Below are 14504 nucleotides of genomic sequence, written 5' to 3'. Positions count from 1 at the left end.
TTTACTATTCACTCCCGTAAAACACTGGCCGAAAATACGAATGACATCGACATCGGAAAACTCGAAAATGCAGAATACGACAGCATAGTAAATGAGGCGTAAAAAATTTAAAAAGTTGCAAATTCACACATTCGATGTCATTCGTGTTTGAACTTTAACCTAATTCAGAAAAATATGAATTTTAGTAAATTTACCCCAAGGTCTAGCGACGCTTTTCAGTCGCACTGTTGATCGTTGAGTGATTGACAGGAGGTGGGTATTTCTGGGTGGTAACTGACAGTTTTCAGGGAGTGTGTTGAAAAACGCAGGCGTGCCAGATAAAAATGCAGGAGTGGCTGGAGAAACGGGGGAGTGGCTGGACGAACGCAGGGCGTGTTTGTGACGTCAAAACAGGAACTAAACAGTCTGAAGTGATCGCTAGCTAGGAGTAAGTCTCGAGCTACTCTGAAACTGCACATTTTTTTTGTAGCAGTGCTGCGATCCTTTCGTTCGCACTTCTGCTAAGCTAAGATACACTCCCAGAGGGTGGCGGCTTAGCATTTGCACTTCTGCTAAAAACAGCTAGTGAGCGAACAACTCGAAATGATGGCCCATATGCAATGGCCATTACAAATTGACTATTAGATGAACCTATCAAATGTATTAGCTTTGATAATAACAGCAAAGCTTTAAGGTGTTAATTAGAGATGAGCGGGTTCGGTTTCTCTGAATCCGAACCCGCACGAACTTCATGTTTTTTTTCACGGGTCCGAGCGACTCGGATCTTCCCGCCTTGCTCGGTTAACCCGAGCGCGCCCGAACGTCATCATGACGCTGTCGGATTCTCGCGAGACTCGGATTCTATATAAGGAGCCGCGCGTCGCCGCCATTTTCACACGTGCATTGAGATTGATAGGGAGAGGACGTGGCTGGCGTCCTCTCCATTTAGATTAGGAGAGAGAGAGAGAGATTGACCTGAGGCTGATACTGTAGAAGAGAGTGCAGAGTTTAGTGACTGACCACAGTGACCACCAGCAGTGCAGTTGTTTTATTTAATATATCCGTTCTCTGCCTGAAAAAAACGGTACACACAGTGACTCAGTCACATACCATATCTGTGTGCACTGCTCAGCCCAGTGTGCTGCATGCCTGCATCATCTATGTATATATTATATATCTGACTGTGCTCAGCTCACACAGCTTATAATTGTGGGGGAGACTGGGGAGCACTGCAGTGCCAGTTATAGGTTATAGCAGGAGCCAGGAGTACAAGACAGTCACATACCATATCTGTGTGCACTGCTCAGCCCAGTGTGCTGCATCATCTATGTATATATTATATATCTGACTGTGCTCAGCTCACACAGCTTATAATTGTGGGGGAGACTGGGGAGCACTGCAGTGCCAGTTATAGGTTATAGCAGGAGCCAGGAGTACATATTATATTAAAATTAAACAGTGCACACTTTTGCTGCAGGAGTGCCACTGCCAGTGTGACTGACCAGTGACCTGACCACACTGACCACCAGTATAGTTAGTAGTATACTATATTGTGATTGCCTGAAAAAGTTAAACACTCGTCGTGTGACTTCACTTGTGTGGTGTTTTTTTTTTTATTCTATAAAAAACTCATTCTGCTGACAGACAGTGTCCAGCAGGTCCGTCATTATATAATATATATACCTGTCCGGCTGCAGTAGTGATATATATATATTTTTTATATCATTATTTATCATCCAGTCGCAGCAGACACAGTACGGTAGTTCACGGCTGTAGCTACCTCTGTGTCGGCACTCGGCAGTCCATCCATAATTGTATACCACCTACCCGTGGTTTTTTTTTCTTTCTTCTTTATACATACATACTACTACATCTCTTTATCAACCAGTCTATATTAGCAGCAGACACAGTACAGTACGGTAGTTCACGGCTGTGGCTACCTCTGTGTCGGCACTCGGCAGTCCGTCCATAATTGTATACCACCTAACCGTGGTTTTTTTTTCTTTCTTCTTTATACATACATACTACGACATCTCTTTATCAACCAGTCTATATTAGCAGCAGACACAGTACAGTACGGTAGTTCACGGCTGTGGCTACCTCTGTGTCGGCACTCGGCAGTCCGTCCATAATTGTATACCACCTAACCGTGGTTTTTTTTTCTTTCTTCTTCATACATACATACTTCGACATCTCTTTATCAACCAGTCTATATTAGCAGCAGACACAGTACAGTACGGTAGTTCACGGCTGTGGCTACCTCTGTGTCGGCACTCGGCAGTCCGTCCATAATTGTATACCACCTAACCGTGGTTTTTTTTTCTTTCTTCTTTATACATACATACTACGACATCTCTTTATCAACCAGTCTATATTAGCAGCAGACACAGTACAGTACGGTAGTTCACGGCTGTGGCTACCTCTGTGTCGGCACTCGGCAGTCCGTCCATAATTGTATACCACCTACCCGTGGTTTTTTTTTCTTTCTTCTTCATACATACATACTACTACATCTCTTTATCAACCAGTCTATATTAGCAGCAGACACAGTACAGTACGGTAGTTCACGGCTGTGGCTACCTCTGTGTCGGCACTCGGCAGTACGTCCATAATTGTATACCACATACCCGTGGTTTTTTTTTCTTTCTTCTTCATACATACATACTACGACATCTCTTTATCAACCAGTCTATATTAGCAGCAGACACAGTACAGTACGGTAGTTCACGGCTGTGGCTACCTCTGTGTCGGCACTCGGCAGTCCGTCCATAATTGTATACCACCTAACCGTGGTTTTTTTTTCTTTCTTCTTCATACATACATACTACGACATCTCTTTATCAACCAGTCTATATTAGCAGCAGACACAGTACAGTACGGTAGTTCACGGCTGTGGCTACCTCTGTGTCGGCACTCGGCAGTCCGTCCATAATTGTATACCACCTAACCGTGGTTTTTTTTTCTTTCTTCTTTATACATACATACTACGACATCTCTTTATCAACCAGTCTATATTAGCAGCAGACACAGTACAGTACTGTAGTTCACGGCTGTGGCTACCTCTGTGTCGGCACTCGGCAGTCCGTCCATAATTGTATACCACCTACCCGTGGTTTTTTTTTCTTTCTTCTTCATACATACATACTACTACATCTCTTTATCAACCAGTCTATATTAGCAGCAGACACAGTACAGTACGGTAGTTCACGGCTGTGGCTACCTCTGTGTCGGCACTCGGCAGTCCGTCCATAATTGTATACCACCTACCCGTGTTTTTTTTTTCTTTCTTCTTCATACATACATACTACGACATCTCTTTATCAACCAGTCTATATTAGCAGCAGACACAGTACAGTACGGTAGTTCACGGCTGTGGCTACATCTGTGTCGGCACTCGGCAGTCCGTCCATAATTGTATACCACCTAACCGTGGGTTTTTTTTCTTTCTTCTTCATACATACATACTACGACATCTCTTTATCAACCAGTCTATATTAGCAGCTGACACAGTACAGTACGGTAGTTCACGGCTGTGGCTACCTCTGTGTCGGCACTCGGCAGTCCGTCCATAATTGTATACCACCTAACCGTGGTTTTTTTTTCTTTCTTCTTTATACATACATACTACGACATCTCTTTATCAACCAGTCTATATTAGCAGCAGACACAGTACAGTACGGTAGTTCACGGCTGTGGCTACCTCTGTGTCGGCACTCGGCAGTCCGTCCATAATTGTATACCACCTACCCGTGGTTTTTTTTTCTTTCTTCTTCATACATACATACTACTACATCTCTTTATCAACCAGTCTATATTAGCAGCAGACACAGTACAGTACGGTAGTTCACGGCTGTGGCTACCTCTGTGTCGGCACTCGGCAGTCCGTCCATAATTGTATACCACCTACCCGTGGTTTTTTTTTCTTTCTTCTTCATACATACATACTACGACATCTCTTTATCAACCAGTCTATATTAGCAGCAGACACAGTACAGTACGGTAGTTCACGGCTGTGGCTACCTCTGTGTCGGCACTCGGCAGTCCGAACATAATTGTATACCACCTAACCGTGGTTTTTTTTTCTTTCTTCTTCATACATACATACTACGACATCTCTTTATCAACCAGTCTATATTAGCAGCAGACACAGTACAGTACGGTAGTTCACGGCTGTGGCTACCTCTGTGTCGGCACTCGGCAGTCCGTCCATAATTGTATACCACCTAACCGTGGTTTTTTTTTCTTTCTTCTTTATACATACATACTACGACATCTCTTTATCAACCAGTCTATATTAGCAGCAGACACAGTACAGTACGGTAGTTCACGGCTGTGGCTACCTCTGTGTCGGCACTCGGCAGTCCGTCCATAATTGTATACCACCTACCCGTGGTTTTTTTTTCTTTCTTCTTCATACATACATACTACTACATCTCTTTATCAACCAGTCTATATTAGCAGCAGACACAGTACAGTACGGTAGTTCACGGCTGTGGCTACCTCTGTGTCGGCACTCGGCAGTCCGTCCATAATTGTATACCACCTACCCGTGGTTTTTTTTTCTTTCTTCTTCATACATACATACTACGACATCTCTTTATCAACCAGTCTATATTAGCAGCAGACACAGTACAGTACGGTAGTTCACGGCTGTGGCTACCTCTGTGTCGGCACTCGGCAGTCCGTCCATAATTGTATACCACCTAAACGTGGTTTTTTTTTCTTTCTTCTTCATACATACATACTACGACATCTCTTTATCAACCAGTCTATATTAGCAGCAGACACAGTACGGTAGTTCACGGCTGTAGCTACCTCTGTGTCGGCACTCGGCAGTCCGTCCATAATTGTATACTAGTATCCATCCATCTCCATTGTTTACCTGAGGTGCCTTTTAGTTGTGCCTATTAAAATATGGAGAACAAAAATGTTGAGGTTCCAAAATTAGGGAAAGATCAAGATCCACTTCCACCTCGTGCTGAAGCTGCTGCCACTAGTCATGGCCGAGACGATGAAATGCCAGCAACGTCGTCTGCCAAGGCCGATGCCCAATGTCATAGTACAGAGCATGTCAAATCCAAAACACCAAATATCAGTAAAAAAAGGACTCCAAAACCTAAAATAAAATTGTCGGAGGAGAAGCGTAAACTTGCCAATATGCCATTTACCACACGGAGTGGCAAGGAACGGCTGAGGCCCTGGCCTATGTTCATGGCTAGTGGTTCAGCTTCACATGAGGATGGAGGCACTCAGCCTCTCGCTAGAAAAATGAAAAGACTCAAGCTGGCAAAAGCAGTAGCACCGCAAAGAACTGTGCGTTCTTCGAAATCCCAAATCCACAAGGAGAGTCCAATTGTGTCGGTTGCGATGCCTGACCTTCCCAACACTGGACATGAAGAGCATGCGCCTTCCACCATTTGCACGCCCCCTGCAAGTGCTGGAAGGAGCACCCGCAGTCCAGTTCCTGATAGTCAGATTGAAGATGTCAGTGTTGAAGTACACCAGGATGAGGAGGATATGGGTGTTGCTGGCGCTGGGGAGGAAATTGACCAGGAGGATTCTGATGGTGAGGTGGTTTGTTTAAGTCAGGCACCCGGGGAGACACCTGTTGTCCGTGGGAGGAATATGGCCGTTGACATGCCTGGTGAAAATACCAAAAAAATCAGCTCTTCGGTGTGGAACTATTTCAACAGAAATGCGGACAACAGGTGTCAAGCCGTGTGTTCCCTTTGTCAAGCTGTAATAAGTAGGGGTAAGGACGTTAACCACCTCGGAACATCCTCCCTTATACGTCACCTGCAGCGCATTCATAATAAGTCAGTGACAAGTTCAAAAACTTTGGGTGACAGCGGAAGCAGTCCACTGACCAGTAAATCCCTTCCTCTTGTAACCAAGCTCACGCAAACCACCCCACCAACTCCCTCAGTGTCAATTTCCTCCTTCCCCAGGAATGCCAATAGTCCTGCAGGCAATGTCACTGGCAATTCTGACGAGTCCTCTCCTGCCTGGGATTCCTCCGATGCATCCTTGCGTGTAACGCCTACTGCTGCTGGCGCTGCTGTTGTTGCTGCTGGGAGTTGATGGTCATCCCAGAGGGGAAGTCGTAAGCCCACTTGTACTACTTCCAGTAAGCAATTGACTGTTCAACAGTCCTTTGCGAGGAAGATGAAATATCACAGCAGTCATCCTGCTGCAAAGCGGATAACTGAGGCCTTGACAACTATGTTGGTGTTAGACGTGCGTCCGGTATCCGCCGTTAGTTCACAGGGAACTAGACAATTTATTGAGGCAGTGTGCCCCCGTTACCAAATACCATCTAGGTTCCACTTCTCTAGGCAGGCAATACCGAGAATGTACACGGACCTCAGAAAAAGACTCACCAGTGTCCTAAAAAATGCAGTTGTACCCAATGTCCACTTAACCACGGACATGTGGACAAGTGGAGCAGGGCAGGGTCAGGACTATATGACTGTGACAGCCCACTGGGTAGATGTATGGACTCCTGCCGCAAGAACAGCAGCGGCGGCACCAGTAGCAGCATCTTGCAAACGCCAACTCTTTCCTAGGCAGGCTACGCTTTGTATCACCGGTTTCCAGAATACGCACACAGCTGAAAACCTCTTACGGCAACTGAGGAAGATCATCGCGGAATGGCTTACCCCAATTGGACTCTCCTGTGGATTTGTGGCATCGGACAACGCCAGCAATATTGTGTGTGCATTAAATATGGGCAAATTCCAGCACGTCCCATGTTTTGCACATACCTTGAATTTGGTGGTGCAGAATTTTTTAAAAAACGACAGGGGCGTGCAAGAGATGCTGTCGGTGGCCAGAAAAATTGCGGGACACTTTCGGCGTACAGGCACCACGTACAGAAGACTGGAGCACCACCAAAAACTACTGAACCTGCCCTGCCATCATCTGAAGCAAGAAGTGGTAACGAGGTGGAATTCAACCCTCTATATGCTTCAGAGGTTGGAGGAGCAGCAAAAGGCCATTCAAGCCTATACAATTGAGCACGATATAGGAGGTGGAATGCACCTGTCTCAAGCGCAGTGGAGAATGATTTCAACGTTGTGCAAGGTTCTGATGCCCTTTGAACTTGCCACACGTGAAGTCAGTTCAGACACTGCCAGCCTGAGTCAGGTCATTCCCCTCATCAGGCTTTTGCAGAAGAAGCTGGAGACATTGAAGGAGGAGCTAACACGGAGCGATTCCGCTAGGCATGTGGGACTTGTGGATGGAGCCCTTAATTCGCTTAACAAGGATTCACGGGTGGTCAATCTGTTGAAATCAGAGCACTACATTTTGGCCACCGTGCTCGATCCTAGATTTAAAGCCTTCCTTGGATCTCTCTTTCCGGCAGACACAAGTCTGCTGGGGTTGAAAGACCTGCTGGTGAGAAAATTGTCAAGTCAAGCGGAACGCGACCTGTCAACATCTCCTCCTTCACATTCTCCCGCAACTGGGGGTGCGAGGAAAAGGCTCAGAATTCCGAGCCCACCCGCTGGCGGTGATGCAGGGCAGTCTGGAGCGACTGCTGATGCTGACATCTGGTCCGGACTGAAGGACCTGACAACGATTACGGACATGTCGTCTACTGTCACTGCATATGATTCTCTCACCATTGAAAGAATGGTGGAGGATTATATGAGTGACCGCATCCAAGTAGGCACGTCACACAGTCCATACTTATACTGGCAGGAAAAAGAGGCAATTTGGAGGCCATTGCACAAACTGGCTTTATTCTACCTAAGTTGCCCTCCCACAAGTGTGTACTCCGAAAGAGTGTTTAGTGCCGCCGCTCACCTTGTCAGCAATCGGCGTACGAGGTTACATCCAGAAAATGTGGAGAAGATGATGTTCATTAAAATGAATTATAATCAATTCCTCCGCGGAGATATTGACCAGCAGCAATTGCCTCCACAAAGTACACAGGGAGCTGAGATGGTGGATTCCAGTGGGGACGAATTGATAATCTGTGAGGAGGGGGATGTACACGGTGATATATCGGAGGGTGATGATGAGGTGGACATCTTGCCTCTGTAGAGCCAGTTTGTGCAAGGAGAGATTAATTGCTTCTTTTTTGGGGGGGGTCCAAACCAACCCGTCATATCAGTCACAGTCGTGTGGCAGACCCTGTCACTGAAATGATGGGTTGGTTAAAGTGTGCATGTCCTGTTTTGTTTATACAACATAAGGGTGGGTGGGAGGGCCCAAGGACAATTCCATCTTGCACCTCTTTTTTCTTTTCTTTTTCTTTGCGTCATGTGCTGTTTGGGGAGGGTTTTTTGGAAGGGACATCCTGCGTGACACTGCAGTGCCACTCCTAAATGGGCCCGGTGTTTGTGTCGGCCACTAGGGTCGCTAATCTTACTCACACAGTCAGCTACCTCATTGCGCCTCTTTTTTTCTTTGCGTCATGTGCTGATTGGGGAGGGTTTTTTGGAAGGGACATCCTGCGTGACACTGCAGTGCCACTCCTAAATGGGCCCGGTGTTTGTGTCGGCCACTAGGGTCGCTAATCTTACTCACACAGTCAGCTACCTCATTGCGCCTCTTTTTTTCTTTGCGTCATGTGCTGATTGGGGAGGGTTTTTTGGAAGGGACATCCTGCGTGACACTGCAGTGCCACTCCTAAATGGGCCCGGTGTTTGTGTCGGCCACTAGGGTCGCTAATCTTACTCACACAGTCAGCTACCTCATTGCGCCTCTTTTTTTCTTTGCGTCATGTGCTGATTGGGGAGGGTTTTTTGGAAGGGACATCCTGCGTGACACTGCAGTGCCACTCCTAAATGGGCCCGGTGTTTGTGTCGGCCACTAGGGTCGCTAATCTTACTCACACAGTCAGCTACCTCATTGCGCCTCTTTTTTTCTTTGCGTCATGTGCTGATTGGGGAGGGTTTTTTGGAAGGGACATCCTGCGTGACACTGCAGTGCCACTCCTAAATGGGCCCGGTGTTTGTGTCGGCCACTAGGGTCGCTTATCTTACTCACACAGTCAGCTACCTCATTGCGCCTCTTTTTTTCTTTGCGTCATGTGCTGATTGGGGAGGGTTTTTTGGAAGGGACATCCTGCGTGACACTGCAGTGCCACTCCTAGATGGGCCAGGTGTTTGTGTCGGCCACTAGTGTCGCTTAGCTTAGTCATCCAGCGACCTTGGTGCAAATTTTAGGACTAAAAATAATATTGTGAGGTGTGAGGTGTGAGGTATTCAGAATAGACTGAAAATGAGTGGAAATTATGGTTTTTGAGGTTAATAATAATATGGGATAAAAATGACCCCCAAATTCTATGATTTAAGCTGTTTTTTAGTGTTTTTTTAAAAAAACACCCGAATCCAAAACACACCCGAATCCGACAAAAAAAATTCGGTGAGGTTTTGCCAAAACGCGGTCGAACCCAAAACACGGCCGCGGAACCGAACCCAAAACCAAAACACAAAACCCGAAAAATTTCAGGCGCTCATCTCTAGTGTTAATAGGTATTTATTTCTAACTTTGTTATGGTAATATCAGTTTGTTCTTATTTTTAATGGTGAACACTGTAAATGTGATGCAGTAAAATACACTATTTTCTTTATTTTAGTGTATTTCTGAATAAATGCATTTATGTAACTCAATGATTTCTTGCTTCTGAATGTATAAATTCATATATATCTATGAATTGTTCTCACATTTATAGTCCAAGCCTAAAGTAATTCACAATATTTAACCAATACTTACCATTTAGAAGGTGTTCCCAAGTCCACTCCAGATACAGTATAAGAAAATCCAAGATTTGGGTGGAGGCACTAAAGGGAAATAAATATAGAGAAGTTTATAGTAGCAATTAAGGGACAGAGGATACCAGTGCGGTGGCATGCTGCATCTGCTATAATGTATATAATGTATATATACAGTACAGTATATATGGTGATATGGTGTATAAGCAAAAGGAGAAAAACCAAAGACAGAAAAATAAAACTAAAGACAGAGACTGGGAGTCTTGTTGAAGGAGACAATGTAATAGTAGATCATCTTAATAATTATTTTTTCTCAGTATTCACTACTGAAAGAGAGGGGAAGGGGCAACAGTTAGATTGCAGGGATATTCAAGAAAATGAAACAAGTACCTTTACAGAGGAGAAGGTCCTAACAGAACTCTCAAAGCTGAAAGTGGACAAATCTATGGAGCAAGATGGATACATCCGTAGATACTAAAGAACTTAAAGAGGTGCTGGTAGCACCATTGTCAGAATTATTCAACCAGTCATTAGCTACAGGAGTTATTCCAGAGGACTGGCAAAGAGCGAATGTAGTCCCACTGCACAAAAATGGAAGCTAGGAAGAGGAAAACAACTACAGACCAGTGAGACTTACATCAGTAGTAGGGAAATTAATGGAAACACTCTTAAAAGAAAGAGTTGTAGATTATCTCTAATCCAGCAATTTACAGGATTTCAAACAGCATGGATTCACTAGGGGAAAATCATGTCAAACAAATCTTATTTACTTCTTTGACTGTGTGACTAAAGTGGGGGATAAAGGTGGAGCCATGGATGTAGCTCATCTAGACTTCAGTAACGCTTTTGACACTGTTCCACATTGCAGACTGCTAAATAAAGTTGAAAGCTTGGGATTGGATACTAGGATTATTGAATGGATAAGATCTTGGTTGCAGGATAGAAAACAGAAAATTGTGGTAAATGGAGTGCATTCACAGGAGGGAAATATTACCAGTGGCGTATCCCAGGGATCTGTACTTGGACCAGTGCTTTTTAATATCTTTATTGGTGACATTGCAAATGGCATTAAAGGGAAAGTACTGTATGCCTCTTTGCAGATGACACAAAAGGTATGCAACAGGGTAGACACACCAGGTGGGGTAAACAAGTGATTGATGATCTAGGTAGACTAGAGGAATAGTCAAGAGTGTGGCAATTACAGTTTAATGCCAAAAAAAGCAAAATCATGCGCTTGGGTCTCAAAAATCCAAAGGCTAAATATAGTATTAATTGCTCTATACTGGAAACTACTGAGGAGGAAAGGGATCTAGGTGTCCCTATTTTAGGTGACTTAAAGGCAGGTAAGCAATGTAACAAAGCAATGAGGTAGACAAGTCAGATACTTGAAAGCACTGGGAGAGAAATCAGCAGCAGAAAGAAAGAAGTAATAATGCCACTGTATAGGTCATTGGTACGGCCTCATCTAGAATACTGTGCTCAATTCTAGATTCCATATCTCCAGAAGGATATTAATACAGTAGAGACTGTACAAAGAAGGGCAACTAAAATGGTGCATGGCCTACAGCACAAAACATACACAGAAAGACTAGAAAATCTCAATATGTATAGTTTGGAGCAGAGAAGGGAAAGGGGGGACATTATAGAAACTTGTAAATATATCAAGGGTTTTAACTAAGCTTAGGAAGGAAACATTCTTCAAATAAAGAGAAGCAAAAGGACATGAGGATATGCACTGAGATTGGAGGGAGGGGTTAGGGGAAATTTGAGGGAAAATTACTTCACAGAAATGGTAGTGGACAAGTGGAATAGCCTCCCATCAGAGGTGGTAGAGGCTAAGACAGTAGATCAATTTAAACATGCATGGGATAGAAATAAGGACAGCCTTATAAAGAAATAAGGATCAAATAAGGTTTGAGATAAAAATATGGTAAAAAAAGGGGGTGGCGCAGACTAGATGGGCCAAATGGTTCTTATCTGCCATCAAATTCTATGTTTCTATGTTTCTATGCTGTGGCTGCTATAATGTATGTACAGTATTATGTGACATGCTTAGCATGGCTAGGATGCTCCACCAAGAGTAGCAATTAGATGGATCCCCATTTTTATTTTGCTGCAAAATAATTAATTTAAAGTAGCACATTAAAGTATCATAATTTAAGACAAATTACAAGGTCAAGATAAACGTGGACCCATCTGAATGTATATGGCAACGTGCTGCTGCTGCTGCTATAAAGTGTATATATAGATGGTGACATACTGCAGCTGCTATAATGTATGGATATGGGGACTAGAGATGAATGGGATCAGTTCTCAGAGAACTAAGCCCACCCGAACTTCTGCAATTTTCTTTGTTTGCTAACTACTACTACTTTCAAGCAATGATATTACACACACTATTCTTAGTTAATTTCTATGTTGTATTGTTTTCTATTAAAACTTTGAAATTACTCATGAGTTGGTTTGATTGTTTATTGCTAATACATTACTAATTTGCAAAACATTTTTAACAGAAATAACTGTTATGTGTTTGTGCCACTGCTCTGCAGCCAGCCATTGGTCTACAGTATGTTGGTGAAGAATATTGTGAGCTGTGAGGTGGTTAATATTAAGTAGAAATGACTGGAAATAAATGTTAATAAGGTTAATAATGCTGTAGGAACAGAAAAGGCCCAAATAATGTGATATTAGCAGTTTTCGTGAATTAAAAAAAAAGCATATCCAAAACCAAAACCCGTAAGGTGGTTTTGGCAAAACTAAAACATAAGGTTAATACAGATCCAAAACCAAAATACTGGGGTCAGCACACATCTCTAGTATTAATACAGTTAAAAAGTACTAACAATTCTGAATGGCATGAAGAGCTTAGTCCAGGCCAGATGACTCCAGCCTTCTTTCACAGCTAAGCAGTCCCTATAATAGTGCTTCCTGGAGTGTTGGCAAGTTGCCAGTGTAACATTACTACCCTCTAGCGTGTCGTGACTCCTGGTTTCCAGATCAGTCTCTAGCTCCAGTTATACTGTAGTCTGGTTCCAGCTCTGACATGCTCTGCAGCACTACTTCTCCTAGCAATACCATCCCTAGTCTGGTCAGTTCAGTCATAACTTCCTGCAGCACTAATAAAACCCAAGAATACCAGTTCCAGCCTGGTTAGTTGATTTACCAGCTCAGACTTGCTCCACAGCACTACTGAACCCAGCAATACCAGTTCCAGTCTAGTTGGCTCAGTGATCAACTCTCATCACTCCCTTCAAAACGAATAATTCCAGCAAACCTGGTTGCAGCTGAAGTGTCTTCCATACTGGTTCCAACCCAGTTACTTGAGATACCAGTTCCAGCCTGGTAAACCAGCTTAGCTAGTCCCAGCTTAGCATCTTGCTTAGCTGGTCCCAGTCCGGCATCCAGTTTAGCCAGCCCCAGCCCTGCATTCAGCAAAGTCAGTCCTATCCCAATACCCAGCTTAATTGGTTCCAGTCTGATAACCAGCGAACCCAATTTCAGTCCAGCATTCTGTGTTACCAGTGCCAGTTGTGTAACTAGTTCCAGGGACAAAATCAATGGGGGACTGCTGGGCCTGCCGTCTTGGGCCCAGACAGAGTGGGAGCCTGAGGCTAGCCCAGCCACCCTGCTGCTACACTCAGACATGCTGTGTCCCTAGGTACTGGTGTCCCATCCACTGAACCTCTCAGTGGTTCAGCAATGGCTGGAGAGGACAGGTTGCATGCACCCATCAGGGTGACATTGTTGGAACTGGTCTACTTATTTGTCAGCCCATTGCTTTCCAACTCCGACACATCTGACTCATCTTTTCCTCTGCTGTCAGCCCCGGAGACTTCCAGCTCCCACATGTCTGTCCCGGTTCTGCCTCTGCAGTCAACCCTGGTGTCTTCTAGCTCCTGCATGTCTCGAGGGAGGGGGGGGGGGGTTGGGTATGGTGAACCTATGAAAAAGATCAGTTAAAATCGCTAGTCCTGCAGCTAAGTCAGGCTTATTAAGAAGGGATGGGGATATTAAAATGAAATTATTAAAGAGCAAAAATATATTATTCTTTAATTTAATTTTTAGCTGAATTCTAATGCCACCCCCCTCTGCATTCCCGACCTAGCTGATGACTTAGTAACTTTTAGTGTAAATAATGGGCAAAATGTATATAAAAGTTCCTACTGTGTGGCATATTGTGTATACGTGTTAGTACTGTGTGACAAATTGTGTATAAGGGGTGCCACTTTGTGGCATATTGTGTATAAGGGGAACTTCTATGTGGCATACTGTGTATAAGAGATACCACTGTGTGTACCATTTTGTGTATAAGGGGTACTAATGTGTGGTATTTAGCATTTAAGAGGTTCTACTGTGTAGCATATTATGTATAAGGGGTACTACTATGCAACATATTGTATATAAGGGATACTACTGTGTGACATAATGTGTATGAGGGGTACTGCTGTGTGGCGTAACATGAATAACAGACACAACAGTGTAATGCTTAAAAAGGACACTACTGTGCAGTTTAATGTGAATAAGGCTGCCTTACTGTATCATTTGAATTATGGGTACTCACTAGTGACCACGCCCCTACCATGTGAGACCACACTCCTTTTTGGGGCACATGCTAACCATACTCAAGATATGGGGGGCACCAGTACTTATTCTGGCACAGGGCACAAAATGTCTGGTTATGGCTATGCTATAGCCCTCACCATGCACACTGGGGGTTTGAGATTGGGGCCCTGACAATTTTTTTCAGTCCCGGGCCCCACAATTTCTGATGTCAGTCCTTCCCAGCTCTCATAATTTAAT

The sequence above is a fragment of the Pseudophryne corroboree genome, chromosome 9 (assembly GCF_028390025.1).
Source record: "Pseudophryne corroboree isolate aPseCor3 chromosome 9, aPseCor3.hap2, whole genome shotgun sequence".
Lineage (NCBI taxonomy): Eukaryota > Metazoa > Chordata > Amphibia > Anura > Myobatrachidae > Pseudophryne > Pseudophryne corroboree.
The sequence above is the reverse complement of the archived record's forward strand: the minus strand, read 5'-3'. Positions refer to the sequence as shown.